The sequence below is a fragment of the Protopterus annectens genome, chromosome 14.part0, assembly GCF_019279795.1.
Source record: "Protopterus annectens isolate FY-2018-M chromosome 14.part0, PAN1.0, whole genome shotgun sequence".
Classification (NCBI taxonomy): domain Eukaryota; kingdom Metazoa; phylum Chordata; order Ceratodontiformes; family Protopteridae; genus Protopterus; species Protopterus annectens.
Window position 1 is genome coordinate 173,806,617 of NC_056748.1, and position 14,538 is coordinate 173,821,154.

A 14,538-nucleotide genomic window follows, 5' to 3' on the forward strand; every position below is an offset into this window, starting at 1 on the left:
GTCGTGCCATGCAGTGCCACACTAAAAAAATATAAAGAAAAGAAAAAATGGGAGGTAGGAAAGTGGAAAGTGGTGAAATGGGGACAAGCACAGGGAAGAAACATAGTTAAAGGTAGGGAGGGTAGTGCAGGAAGAGTGTAGGAAAGAACCATAGCTATCTATTTATTGTACAGCAACAACTGTGCACTTTGACAGAATTTGTAAATTAATTTGAATTTTCAAACCCCAGAGAGATGGGTGAGGATAACATAACAGTGTTGTCAAGCCAATTGGACCAAATTACGTGTGTCCAGTGGACATGTGTGGAAATGGAGAGCTATGTATGGATGATTTTATTTTTTTTTGGGGGGGAAAGGTGCCCATTTTTTTTTTATAAAGGTGAGAGTGGAATGCTGGGGAAGGGACATAGTTACATGTGGGGGAGGTAAGTTGGGTAGGTAAAGATGCATTTGCAAATAGACAAGACGGACAAGACAGCAGACAGGGTAGGTGTGTGACACATGAGTGGCCTGAACACCTTGGATAGGGAGGGTGTTGTAGAATCTGAGTCCCGTGTGCCTCCAGATGGCAGCAGCATGACTCATGTCCCCACCCATGGATCTGTTGGGACTGTTCCATCACTGCCCCGAAGGTGGCTGTGCTGGAGGCTGAGCACCAGGGTGAGGCTGCCACACCTGGTTGGCCAGCATGCCCTCAATCTGGCGCAGGCGGTGGTCATAGCCATGGTGGACTATCCTGCTCACCAAGACTGGCAGGTCCCCTGGGTGACAAATCTCCTTTTACCATAGCTCCCAGAGGGGGTTCATCCTCATCCCATGGGTTGGTACTACCCAATTCCGCAGGAAGTGCAGGGGCAGCAGAGGGGGCACCACATCTGGGTCCCAGATGTGCTGGAACCTGGTGCCATGGCAAGTTGAGGCAAGGTATGGGGATCAGCCGGAACTGGCCTACCTTGATGTGCTGTGGTGAATGAGGTATAGCAATTTATTTATTTTATTTATTTTACATTTTTTTACCGGGATAGTCCGACTGGCTACATGTCCATTTTCAGTGGAGGCCCAGGGAGAAAAGCTCCACATAGACAAGACATACATTGATTATACAAGAAGTTGATAAACAAAACTCCACATAGACAAAACACAAATTGTTTACACATACAGTTAAGCAAAACCAATAGAATATATGAAAACAGAGTGATTATTTACATTATATACATTGGATATGTAGTTTTCCCTAATAGGGAGTTCACAATTCTTATGGACAGACGCTGTTACAAGTTAGTTTGGATACAGAGCTAGGTGGCATAGTTACATGTAATGATAATTACTGGTTATGCTATCAATATAGCTTAGTCAGGGTTGGTGCATGGGCATAGCCTGTTCACTTTGAAATGCTGTTTGAAATTTTTTTGAAGAGACATTTGGAGGATTGTAAAGTTATATAGTTTGGCAACAAGTTCCAGGTTTTGCCAACAAAGTTGGCGAACAGGGATTCACCAGCTGAGTTATTAGCTTTGTGGGTTTGGACCAGTCATTTATTAGCTGACTGAAGGGATCTTAGATTCTTATATGGCTTAATAATATTTATTAGTGGGGGGTATCCTTGGGGTGGTACAGAACTTTGTGTGCTATTAAGAGTTGATTGAATTGTATTAAGCTGGGCAGTTCTAGCCACTCTAGTTGTTTCAGATTCAGGCAGTGGTGGGTTCTATAGGTGGAGCCAGTGGCAAATCTGGCAATATGGTTGTAGCTATGGGATAACTTACTTAGTTCGGTTTTATTGAGGTTTGAGAGTACAGACGAGGCATATAAAAGAGTAAACAGTAGGTGTGATCGGGCAATTGCAGTTCTAGCCAGTGGGGTTAAAATTGTATTTTTTTTATACAGTGATCCTAGCTTCTTATTGAGGGTCTGTATGGTTTTGTTGACCTGTAGGTCAAATTTGAGATTGTTGTCTATGATAACCCCTAGAAGTTTAGTGTGTTGATCTGGGGAGATAGTGGTGCCATTGTTAGATGTGACAGAGAATGACAGTGTGGCAGATCTACTAGTGGGGGTGAAGAGTAGAAGCTTAGTTTTATTGGGGTTCAGTAGTAGGCGCTGGTTGGTGAGCCAGTTCTCAATGGTGTTAAATGTATTTTGGGTTAAGATTTGCAGTTCGGTGGAGAGGTGGCTGAGCAGATCAAAGTGGAATCATCTGCATATTGAATACAGGTAGCTTTAGGGATAGCAGTGTAAAGGTTGTTGAAAAAATAGAGAAGAGTAGTGGACCTAGTAATGACCCTTGAGAGACATCAAGTGTGAGAGGTAGCTGGCTGGAGAGTTTGCCTTGCCATAGTACTGCCTGCTGTCTACCAGTCAGGTAGGACTGGAACCACTGGATAGCAGGCTTGTAGAGGGAGATAGATTTTAGTGAAAGAATGAGAAGTTCATGGTTGACCATGTCAAAGGTTTTTGATAGGTCAAGGAAGAGGGCAGAAGTTAGCCTGTTGTCATTTCTGTTTTGGTTTATGGCATTAGTAAAGGAGAGGAAGGCTGAGGTGGTGCTGTGGTATGGCCTGAAACCATGCTGGGAGTTGGATAGTAATTTATTCTGTATAAGGTATTTCATTAGTTGTTTGTGTACACATTTCTCCATTATTTTGGCTAGTGGGGAAAGAATGGCAATGGGTCTATAGTTGGCTATGCCTGTAGAGCTACCACCTTTATGGAGTGGGATGACGTGGGATATTTTCCAGAGGGAGGGGATAGCATTTTCAGATAAGGTTCTGTTAATAAGGATGGATATGGGATATGCAATGGCATCTGCAGCTATCTGTAGGTACTCTGCAGGGAGGTCAGCAGCGAGGGTGGTAGGTTTTACTTTTTTTAGAAGAGTTTTGATAAAACTAGCGGATATTGGTTGGAAGCTAAATTCTGTGTGATTAGTGGATAGATTAGGCATGTGGTTTAAGTTTGTGGATTTTAGCTGATTTGCTAGGGATTAGATTGTTTCAGTGAAAAAAATTGTTGTAGGTGCTGGCTATGGCCTCTGGGGAACTATGAGTGAGGTTAGCTGGGGTTGGAGTAGTGGAATGACCTGGATGAAGTAGTTGATTTAAGCCTGCCCAGAAGTTTTGGGGGTTGTTTTGGTGTTTTTGTAAGAGATTGTAGTAGAAGCTTTTTTATCCAGTAAAATAGATTTTTTGTGTCATTCCTGAGTTGACGATATTTTAGATGGTCGAGTGGGGCTTTGGTTGTTCTCTAGATGGCCCAGGCTCTGTTTCTAGTTTTGATTTTAGATTTGGTATCTGTTATGAGCCATGGTGCTGTATTTGATCTTGATTTTATTGTACGCGCTGGAGCATGGGAATCAAGGATACTTAGGAATTTAGTGTTAAAGTGAGCTATAGCCTCGTCTAATGGTAATTTTTTAAATTTTGACCAGTCAACTGCTTGTAGTCCTTTTAGGAATATTGCAGTGACAAGGTTTTTTCTGTTTCTAACTGTTTTATATTTGGCCTGATGAGGATTTCCTACTTTATGTTTTATGATATAGGTTAAAAAATGGTCACTAAGGTCATCAGGGAGAGTGCCAGCTGTATACATTTGGGGTTGGTTATTTACTAGGATCCAGTCTAGGATACTTTCCCTGTTGATTGGTTTATTTATCCTAGTGGGAGAGGTTATGGTCTGTTTAAACCCAGATAAGTTTATAGGAGTGAGGGGGTGTTCAGAAGAGCAGAGGTGCCAATTGATGTTAAAGTCCCCTAGAACTATGGTTTCTTGGGGATGGATATTGGCTAGCCAGTACAGGATATCTTCTAGGGTATTTATGTTGTTGCCTGGTGGAATGTACCCACAGACAATGTATAAACATGTGTGCTGGTTAATCTGTAATTTGGTTATGAGGAGTTCTGCATTACTGAATTGGGGTGGTTGAATGGTGTCTCTATTAACAGTTAGAGTATTTTGTAAAGAACTTCTATCTCTCCTCCTATCCTTGTGGCATGGTCTAACCAGTGGATATTATATCCTGGGGGTAGTATCTCATTGTCTGTAGTACTAGGTTTTAGCCAGGTTTCCATAAGACATATTATCCAACAAATCACTGGAACCACCACGATGGATTAGCAACAAATAATTTATTTTATAAAACAAATAACAGAACAAGCGCTTTCACGCACCCAATAAGACATATTATGTGTGAGGAGTGGGTTGCTAAGAGGGTGTGTAGGTTGGGAATCTTATTGTTAATACTTCTAATATTTAGGTGAAATGCTAGGATGGAACTTGTGGGAGTGAAGAGGTGTAGTCTGACTATGGGTGTTGTAGTGGGGGGGTCAAGGTTATTGGGTGTGGGTGGGCCAGGGTTGGGATGGATGTTGCCGTGTGTTGTTAGGTCATAGTGACAGGATAGTCTAAGCTTTAGGAGTTTGTTTATGAGTTTTATATAGTCTTTGTCTCTAGTAAGGTGTTTAGTGGCTTTACAGGGGTGATATTTTATTGAGGGTACTATGTTAGGTCTGCTGGGGATGACAAAGTGTTTGGTGTTATGTGTAAAGTCGTGTGTGTCTGTTTGACCGTTTGGGTAGTGAATACCATGGTCAAGTGTTTGTTCATAGGCAGTAAGAAGATAAAATAGAAACAGTAAAGGCATGAGGGTGATTAGTATTTTTTCACTTGGTTGCATTTTGTTGGGGGGACAGCTCAAGTCTGATGGATGACGATGCTAACAGGATGTGGAATAACGGAAGAGAAGGAAATGGGTGCAGCGGTAGGCAGCTCAGTGACTGGGGTTCAACAAGAGGGGAGTGGCTAAGTTTGGTTTAAATGTAGCACTAGTGGGGGCGGGTGGAAATTGGGGGCAGGGAGGGGAGTGGAGCAAGCCCAAGCACAGCGAGGGCGAGCGGAGCGGGGCTAATATACTCCAAGTATTTCCCTGGGCTTACTTGTTTTCTTTTTTCCTGTAATTTTACTGGTTTCTTCTCACACCAGATATATGGACTAATTAAGCTCCAGACTGTACACTTGCAGAATTAATGAAGAGCTGCAGGGTATAATTTCTGGGCTAGGTGAAGGGGAACAAGGTAAACTTACTGTGTTCAAGGTATATTTGTGGGTGTAGGAAATTAGTTAATAGGGGTACAAACTAGCAAAGTTACACAGCATGGAGGGAGCCAAATTACAGTGGGGGGCAGCCTTAGGTGCCTTTAGACCCAGGTCAGCATTACACAGTACATAGGTAGAGTGATTTGGTACTAGTACAATTTATGGTATTAACCTCATCCAAATTGCAGGTTGGACTTCAGAGACTTGTAACAGGGTAAAGTTTCTCAGACTGATGTCCTTTCAGGCAGGAGAATCTTAAACTGGGGTAGTTTGAGGGGGACTGCCTAGAAACAAAACATGAATGATGACTAAGACCTTATCAGCACTTATATCTAGCCACCAGACAGCAGGTGTAACAGTGTAATTTAAACTATGTGTTAGATGGTAATTCAGGAGCTCCGTACAGCTACGAAGCACAGTCTATGCTTCTTATCCACACCACTGGTCTACAAACAGTTGGAATGTAGCTATCTTTATAAACTACTAACTTTATAAACTACTCTTGCAAACACTCTCAGATGCAGGTAATAATTGTTAAAGTTCTCTTTACAAAGCCAATTCCTTGCTTTATGCTGGATATTTATGCTAGGTACTGGACAACAGCTTTGAAGTCCATTTAAGCAGCTCTGTAAGCAGATATCTTTGCTCAGTAATTATTTAGCTTCTTGCATACAGATTGTTGCTGGATATTTAAACTAGGTGCCGACAACAGCTACCAAGTCCGTTAAGCAGCACTGTAATCAGATATTGTTACACAGTAAATATTTAGCTGCTTTTCTTACAAAATCTAACATAGTTTAAACATGTAGCTAAGCAGGCTAAGAGTGGACATGTAGTGAGCAGTTGAATTATCAGTTTTAATTAACACAGCGCAATACTGTTCACACAATCTCTGTTACGTTTACATTTAAAACCATGTGGAGCTCAATCTCAGTGCCTAGCTAGGTTCATATGAAATGCTAACTATCATGCCAGAATACACTAAAACATTGTCCGAGTATGTTCCATGAAATGCAGCTTGATTTCATTAAATGCAGAGTTTTAACACATTTTAAAGTTTAAACACATTTGAAAGAATAATACAGAGAAAGGTAGCATACCGGTTAGTAATAACTAAACCACTGTTAGTATTAACAGAATTAAACATCATATTTATTCATCCAATATATATTAATGTACATTATGTGCAACACAACATTAAGTAACATAGTTAGTATAGTAACAGCATGTCAGTATGAAGTAAACCACAGGGCCAACAAAACAGTTATTTTGCCAAATATGTTAATATTGCATCATAATAAAACATAACAATAATCAACCACATTTTCCAAAATATAGTTAAACAAAATATGTTATCATTAAATCATAATGAAACATAGCAATAATCCACCACATTTTTCCAAAATATAGTTAGTTTAACAAATGTGTTAATATTAAATTATAATAATAAATAACCGTAATAAATAAATGAAGATAAGGGGTGGGGAGAGAGAGAGAAACATTCCATTACTGACATTGCAGATTATATCCCTGAAAACACTGATAATAAATACTCTACATGTCAGTTTTTTGTACAATGACTACAATTCTTCTATAACTGATATATCACTTACATACTTCTCAAGCTGTTAGCATGGGTCAATATGGGTCAAGCAATAACAGATGCAGGTACACAACTACACAGAACAGTTTCACATAACTTGGACTTATACAACTACCTAGGTGTTCTGTAAATGGATTTGGTAGTACATTGCATTCCAGGTAATACTTTATCTGCTAATCATGTGACAGACAGATTAGGCAGTTTTAATTACATTATGAGAAATTGTGGCACTTGAGAGTCATATTTGTGTACAATAAGTAAACTAGACAGCTGTCATGCTGTAGTTAGCAGGCATGAGAGTAGAACCCAATAGCTGTGACTGCGGGGAACATCTGCAAATAATGTAATAATTGACTGCAGCAACTTAATACTATCATGCAAGGGATACAGCCATACTGGGATTACACAACTTTATTTATGAATCAACAATGCTGACGAACACATTCTTGGTATTGATGTTAACATTCTGTGAAATCTAAACATACTATCTGCTCATAATATGGGCCACCTCACCCTTATATTTGTTGTGTTCCTTGTGAGAGAGAAAATGTGAGCATCATGTGACTGATACTGAAAATTTAGTGCTACATACCTCTGTATTCAAACCCAGGACTTGTGTGGCAAAATGTACTGCATACAAAGCATTTAACAGACTGAGCTACTGAGTCACTGTTGACTGCTGAGTAACTGATACTTGCTTGGAGATCACCTGGAACTATACTATGAATTGAGCAGTACAAGTTAAAGGACATTCCTCTGGCATTCTAGTACTATTACAGTGTTATACTAGACTGCAGTGACAGTAGAACACACATGCATGGAATGCAACCATACTGCATATATTTAAAAAGCTGTATGTTAGAATCAATAATGCTAGTTAACATATTTTATTGTTATTGGTTTAAAATATCTATGAAGTCTACACACAATATCTGCCCATGGACTGGGCTATCTCACCCATATACCTTTATTACCTGATGTCTGAGGAAAAGAAAGCATTATGTGACTGATATTGGCCGGGAGTTAGCCTCGGACAGTAGTATGAGTTCAGCAATACATTTTGCAGGCCATTAGATTTGCTGGCTACAGCTATTACAGTGTTACACTTGATTGCAGCAAGCTTGCCATAGACAGTGCATATAACTCTACTGCAATGGCTTTGACAAAACACAATCCTGCTGAACAACATTTTCTTAGTGTTATTGGTATTGTTACTGTTGTATTGAAATACAGTTCTTGTTGTTCATTTATTGCACTACAGCTATACAGCTCTAATTGCCCATTTATTGCACTACACTTTTTCTTGTGTACACTTTATTGCAGTAAATGCTTTACTCTTTCTTGCTTATTGCACTACAGTTGGCATACTAAATCCGTACTTACCATGCTCATGGCACAACATGGCCAGGTGCCTGGCATGGGACTCAACATTGTGAGCTCTCTCAGCTGCAGCTGTTGCGAGAGAAGCACACTATTATGCACATCAGTTTTGCAGGCATTCAGCTTGCAGTTTGGTAAGACAGAGGAAGACATACTTATATACTCATTTATTTATTTATTTATTTGCATTTGTTTACTGGGATGGTCCAGCTGGGCCAGAAGTGCCCATTTTCAGTGGAGTCCCAGGGACGAAAGATCCACATATAAGACTTCCACATACAATACAGAATTTACATTAATAAAGACATTTAGTACATATTATTGACAGCTTATACAGTTGGTGAAAAAAAATTACATAAGTAATCATTATTAAATCAAAGATATTATACAAGCAATACAGAGAATATAGATGAGAGCATTCCATATGAGTAGTTTTCAGCTAGCAAAATTTATATAGGACACTTCATGCAGAACTTCACTTATGGGGCATTCCCATCTTGGGCTTCCTGGACCCAGGTGTCCAGGGTTCCCCTCTTTCTCCTTTTTAGGTCATCATAATGGTGATGACACTGCTCAGCTGTGGGGAGGATACCAGTAACACTGGTGAGTTCCCTGGCCAAATAGTCCCAGGCCTCCGCTTTACACTCTGAGCCCTGGAATCCATCCTGCATCAGTCGAGGTTCATGTTTTTTAACAAGGAGCCTAATCATGACCCTATACTCCTGAAAACCCCACCTCTGTACCCGAAAGCCACACACCTTCACCAACACCGCCAGCCATTCCAACAGTTGATTGAGCTCCAATGACTGTTGCAGAATTCCCACCTATTGGGCTTAATATAGGCTGTTTTCCCACCCTTACACATCATTCAGCAACATTCAAAAAAGCACCATGTCACTTAGCAGCATACAAACCAGCTAACTGAAGCCAAGCAACATGAAAACTCACAGAACTGTGGTTTTAGTGAGGCTTAGCATTGCACAAACATTGGTAGCAGTTAGCATTTGTATGCACTGCTTAGCATGAATGAACAGTGCTTAGGAGAGTGCAGCAGTGCCAAAATTCACAATAGTTTCATAAAATTAAAAAAAATATATTACATTCCTTTATAGTCATATTATGTCTGTTATGGACACGAACCCAGAACCAACTACACATAAGTCCATAACTCTACCCATGTAGCTAGTTGGATGATATAAAAACTAGTATACCTTCACATATACTACTAGGCTACCTGTTAGCATTGCTGAGCACTGCACCATGCAAACACACTTAAACACACCTATAAATAAATAATTAATTACATCCAATTTCTATTTTTTATATCTGCCAGGTGTCACCTGTCTATATGTGAGCACAGCTTGGCATTGCTGCACTCCACACTGTGCAAACATGTAGGAAAGAAGTAATTAAAACAAACAACACATCATAAAAATTACATATTATACAGTTGACACACTTCACAACATTACAACAGTGGTGGGGAGCATTACAGGGAGCCTCACACTCATCTGCAGTCACTGATAGCCACTACACCTCTACCTACACTGATTTAATATCCATGTTTCTTGCTTCTCCCTTGACAGCATGCCATCATTAATATGCATGGCATGCTGCCGAGGGAGAACCTTGGCCGTGTACACGGATGCATTCCGTGTAGGCTCTACACTGTGCCTACATGGATTTTATTAAATCCTGGGGTATTTATATAAAGCTAGCCATTAGCCTCTTTTGATTAGATTTACTTTGTTTTCAAGATGCAGCTCTCCTGTTCATAAATAAACCTGCTATGCAACAACATGATAACCACAAAAAACAAAATACAAACAAAACAACCAATACCCTTACAAACAGAACCAGTATAAAGGTGTTTGTCTGGTCTGTTTGACTTGGGAAGCAATCCAGAAAAGCTCAAAATGTAGCCATTTATTGGACAGAGGGCTGAGGTGTTAGATTTTATTTTTTCTGCTGGTATAACATAGGTGCATTTGTTCAGAGCTGCTCAACATACAGTGGTGGTGAGTAGTACCCTGTAGACATGCAAATGCCTTGACAATAAAGTTTATCTATAAAACTACTATTACAACTGAAACCTGCATCATAGTGAAGCTTTGCATAGAGTTAAGCTCAGAAGAGCTAGCTTGCACATCAAACAGCACTAATGCCATATTGTAGCACTATCTAAGTCTAGTGCTCAGATAGTGCTAAGATATGGCATAGCACTAGGGTTAAATAGTGATAAAATATGTCATTAGCACTATCATAGCACTATCTAACTGTAGTCCCTAAACCTACAGACCACTCCAGGAGACCTCTGTGTAACCCAGTCATCAAACTATAGTAACCCACCCTAATAAAAGTCAGGTCAACATAAATATACAATTTATGAATGTCTTTGTAGCCAACTTGGTTGATATGGGCATCCTGAGACAATGTAGCAATTGTCTCAAATTCACAGACAGCCATTTAAGCCCTAAAGAAACTAACACAGTATGCCAGAGATAAACATATACAATTTCCTTGGAGGCAAAATTTTTGCTTACAAACAAGGTTATCAAAAGAACGCACGCACTACATCCACCACACACAGTGCCCAACACACACAAAGACCATCTTATGCTGAGGCACTAAAAAACAATCTTCCCAATCCTCAAAGACTTCCTAAACCTAGTAATGATAATGCCTATCCTCAGCAATCTCTAAAGCACACACCAAAAGTACTTCTCCCCTCTAGGCTTTCGAATATTAGATAAAACACTGTCTTTCCCCATAATGCCTTTTTTAGGCAATGCCAAACTGAAAGTACTTCCGACATAGCAAATCAAAACCAAGAAAATCTAAAGGTATTACTGCTCAATGCTAGGAGCCTAAACAGAAAACTCCACTTCCTAGAAACTTTGTTCACCCTAGAGAATGCTGACATCTGTGCGGTCACTGAGACATAGTTTAAATCCATGGAGAGCACACTAACAGTGCAAGGTTATAATGCTTTCCACACATTTAGACCAGCTACTACACAGACAGGGACTAAAGATGGAGGTGTCTCTAGTTACATAAAAAATAAATATACTTCAAGGCTGGTCAAACAGGACAATGCATTTGAGCTGCTCTGTGTTCAAATCACCATAGGCAAAATCCAATAGCACTCCCTTGAAAACTATAGGTCCCCCTCTATGACCCAGGAAAGCCATACCATGTATTTAAACTTATTGGAAACATGCAACATCCAACTCAATACCATATTCATGGGTGACTTTAATTACCTCACTATTAACTGGGAATCCTATATGACACCAAATGTACAGGCACGGAGATTCATGGATTTTGTAAACAAACTCTCTGGACCAGATTGTCAGTACACCAACCAGGGGTGCAACCATACTGGATCTGGTCCTCACTAATATGGGAGAGTGCTGCACACCCCCTACTTTAATGTCTTCTCTGGTAAGGTCAGACCACAAAATGGTCTCATTTGAAGTAAAACTAAAACCTGGACCCCCAGGTAAACCTGGAATACTCAGAAACTACTCTAAGGCTAACTTCCTGCTATTAAGTGACAGGTTCTTAAATTTCTCTCTAAGGTCAAGAACACTGCATCACTGGGCCCAGGCAATATCCCAGGATGCCTTCTAAATAGCATGAAACATAACCTATCAGGCCTTCTAGGATTGCTATTGAACTGTAGCCTCCAAACAGGCTTTGTGCTTTGTGAATGGTGAAAAACAACAGTCATCCCTCTACACAAAGGTGAGCCATCTACAGACCCTGGAAACTACAGATCCATAATTCTCACTAGTCTTATATGTAAAGCCATTGAAAGAATTGTCATGGAAATGATCAATAGTGATATAGTAAACCTCCAGGCACTGGACCCAACCCTGTTTGGTTTTGTAACGGGCAGGTCATGCCTACTTAACCTGGTGTACTGCTTTGAGAAGGTCCCCAAAGCAAATGGATGAGGGCAAAATGGTTCATACTGCCTACCTTGACCTGGCCAAAGTATTTGACAAAATACCCCATTAGAGCATTGTTGACAAACTCAAGAGGTTAGGTACAAACTGATATGTCACATGGTGGATAGCCAACTGGCTCATAGACAGGACCAGGAAGTTAGAACTGGGGACTCCACCTCTACAGAGAGGCCAGTCACAAGTGGAGTCCCTCAGGAATCAGTCCTAGGAAGTCATCCATCCCTGGCAACTATTATATTGACAACACACCCCTTAGAGCTGACCCAGTAGTCAGGGACTTAGGGACACACATAGACAGTAATCAAGCCTTTGATCATCACATGTCTACAGTAGTGAGGAAATCATTCTATGTTGTGCAACTTATAAAGAAAGGTATGGCATCTAAGTCCAAGGAAGTCATTGTTCCACTGTATTCAGCATTCATCAGACCTATCATTGAGTACAGTTCCCCTTTGGTATGTACCTAACTAGGCATATCCAACAACTAGAATGTCCATAGAGGTTCCTCACTAAAAGAATACAGGGCGTACATAAAATGTCCTATGCAGACCGTCTCAAGGCCTTATCCCTGTATTCTGTCTCCTACAGGCTTTTTAAGGGAGATCTATGCCTGCCATACAGAGCATTGTCAGACCCCACTCTGACAGACCTCCTGCATATCCACAAAACAAACAGCAAATTGAATTACCCATTCTAAAAACTTAAACCTTGCTTGTGATATAAATAGGACCTGCTGGAGAAACAGGTATGTACCCAGAGACTACCCTGTTTCTAGAATTGGCTCCTCATCCATATGAAGCAGAGTTCCTCCCTAACCCAATTCAAGTGCAGCTTGGACAATTGGATGGAGAACAGGAAATTCATCCCTGGTTTGGCACCTATGTCTCCAATGGACACAGGCAACCTGGAAATGGTTCATCTCCCATGCCCCTACTTGTAGATGTTTCATCTCCAAGCCCCTGATTGCTCTTATCAAGGGTATCAGAACTTGTAAGAGATTTGGGATGCATGGCTAGGCTTAAAAAGGCCGTTGTGTTTGCTAGCCTAGTAAACACCTATGAACCAAAGACCACACACATGCCTACACCCAGTGGACTCCCAAGAGCAAAGCCCATAAGACAAGCAAACACTTTACCTAGTATTCTTGTCATGGGGGATTCTATTGTACGACACACAAGGAAACACTTTACCTAGTACTCTTGTCATGGGGGATTCTATTGTACGACACACAAGGAAACACTTTACCTTGTCCTCTTGTCATGGGGGATTCTATTGTACGACGCACAGATGCCCCTCTCACCAGACTGGACAAGGAGAAGATAACAGTTAGTTGCCCATCTGGAGCCAAGGTCTGCCAGTCTACACATGCACTCAGGTCACTGCACCACAGGTATCAGTATGATTCTATTATAGTCCGTGTGGGTGTAAATGACCTGAAATATACCTCAATGGACTCCATGAAGAGACATCATGCATCTCTCTGAGCAAGTGTCTCAGACATTGAGCAGAATTCTACCTTCAACAATGATGATGCCACAGTATGAACAAAAGATGATTGACTTCAAAAATTGGATTAGATTCTAGTGTCATTCCAGAGGGATTCAATATTTGTCAGTATGGGATGACATGGTTAACAGACCACATTTCTTTGCCAAGGATGGCCTGCACCTTTCCCCCTCTAGGCTTCCGAATATTGCGTAAAACTTTACCCTCCCTCTTAGAGCCTGTTTTACACAATATGAAATCGATAAACCTACCAACATAACCCAAAGAAACATAAAGATGTTACTGCTCAGTGTTGGGAGTCTTAACAAGAAGTATTACACCCTATAAGCCCTCCGCACTTTGGAGAATACAGACATTTGTGCAGTTACCAAGACATGGTTTAAGACTGCAGGAAGTATTCCGGCAGTGCAAGGTTTCATTGCCTTCCACACATTTGGACCATCAACTGCACAGACAGGGACAAAAGGTGGAGTTCTCTTGATCTACATTAACAACAAGTATACCTCTAGGTTTGCTGAACAGGATGATACCTTCAACAACTGGATTAGTTTCTGTCTCTGGAGTTCATTCACTTGCAAATTACCATACACAAAGTCCCCTACCATATTCTTGAAAACTATAAATTACCATCTATGCCCCAAACCTAGACTTGCTGGAGACAGTCACCATCCAGTCAAATGTCCTATTTATGGAAGAGTTTAACTGCCCCTCTATAGACTGGGAAACATACATTACCTCAAACTTGAACTGGTGAGGTCGGATCATAAAGCTGTCTCCTTTGAAATAAAAATCAACTTGGAAAACACACTAAAGCCTGTAATGGTAAGAAACTATAATAAGGTGAACTACATCTGGTTAAGTGACAGTTTGTCAAAATTCAATGCCCCACTGAACCCCGAGTTCACAGCAACCTATGGCCAATTGTTCACAGAAACCCTGTACAACCATATAGATGGCTGCAGAGAGGCTGCTGTACCTGCCAGAAATA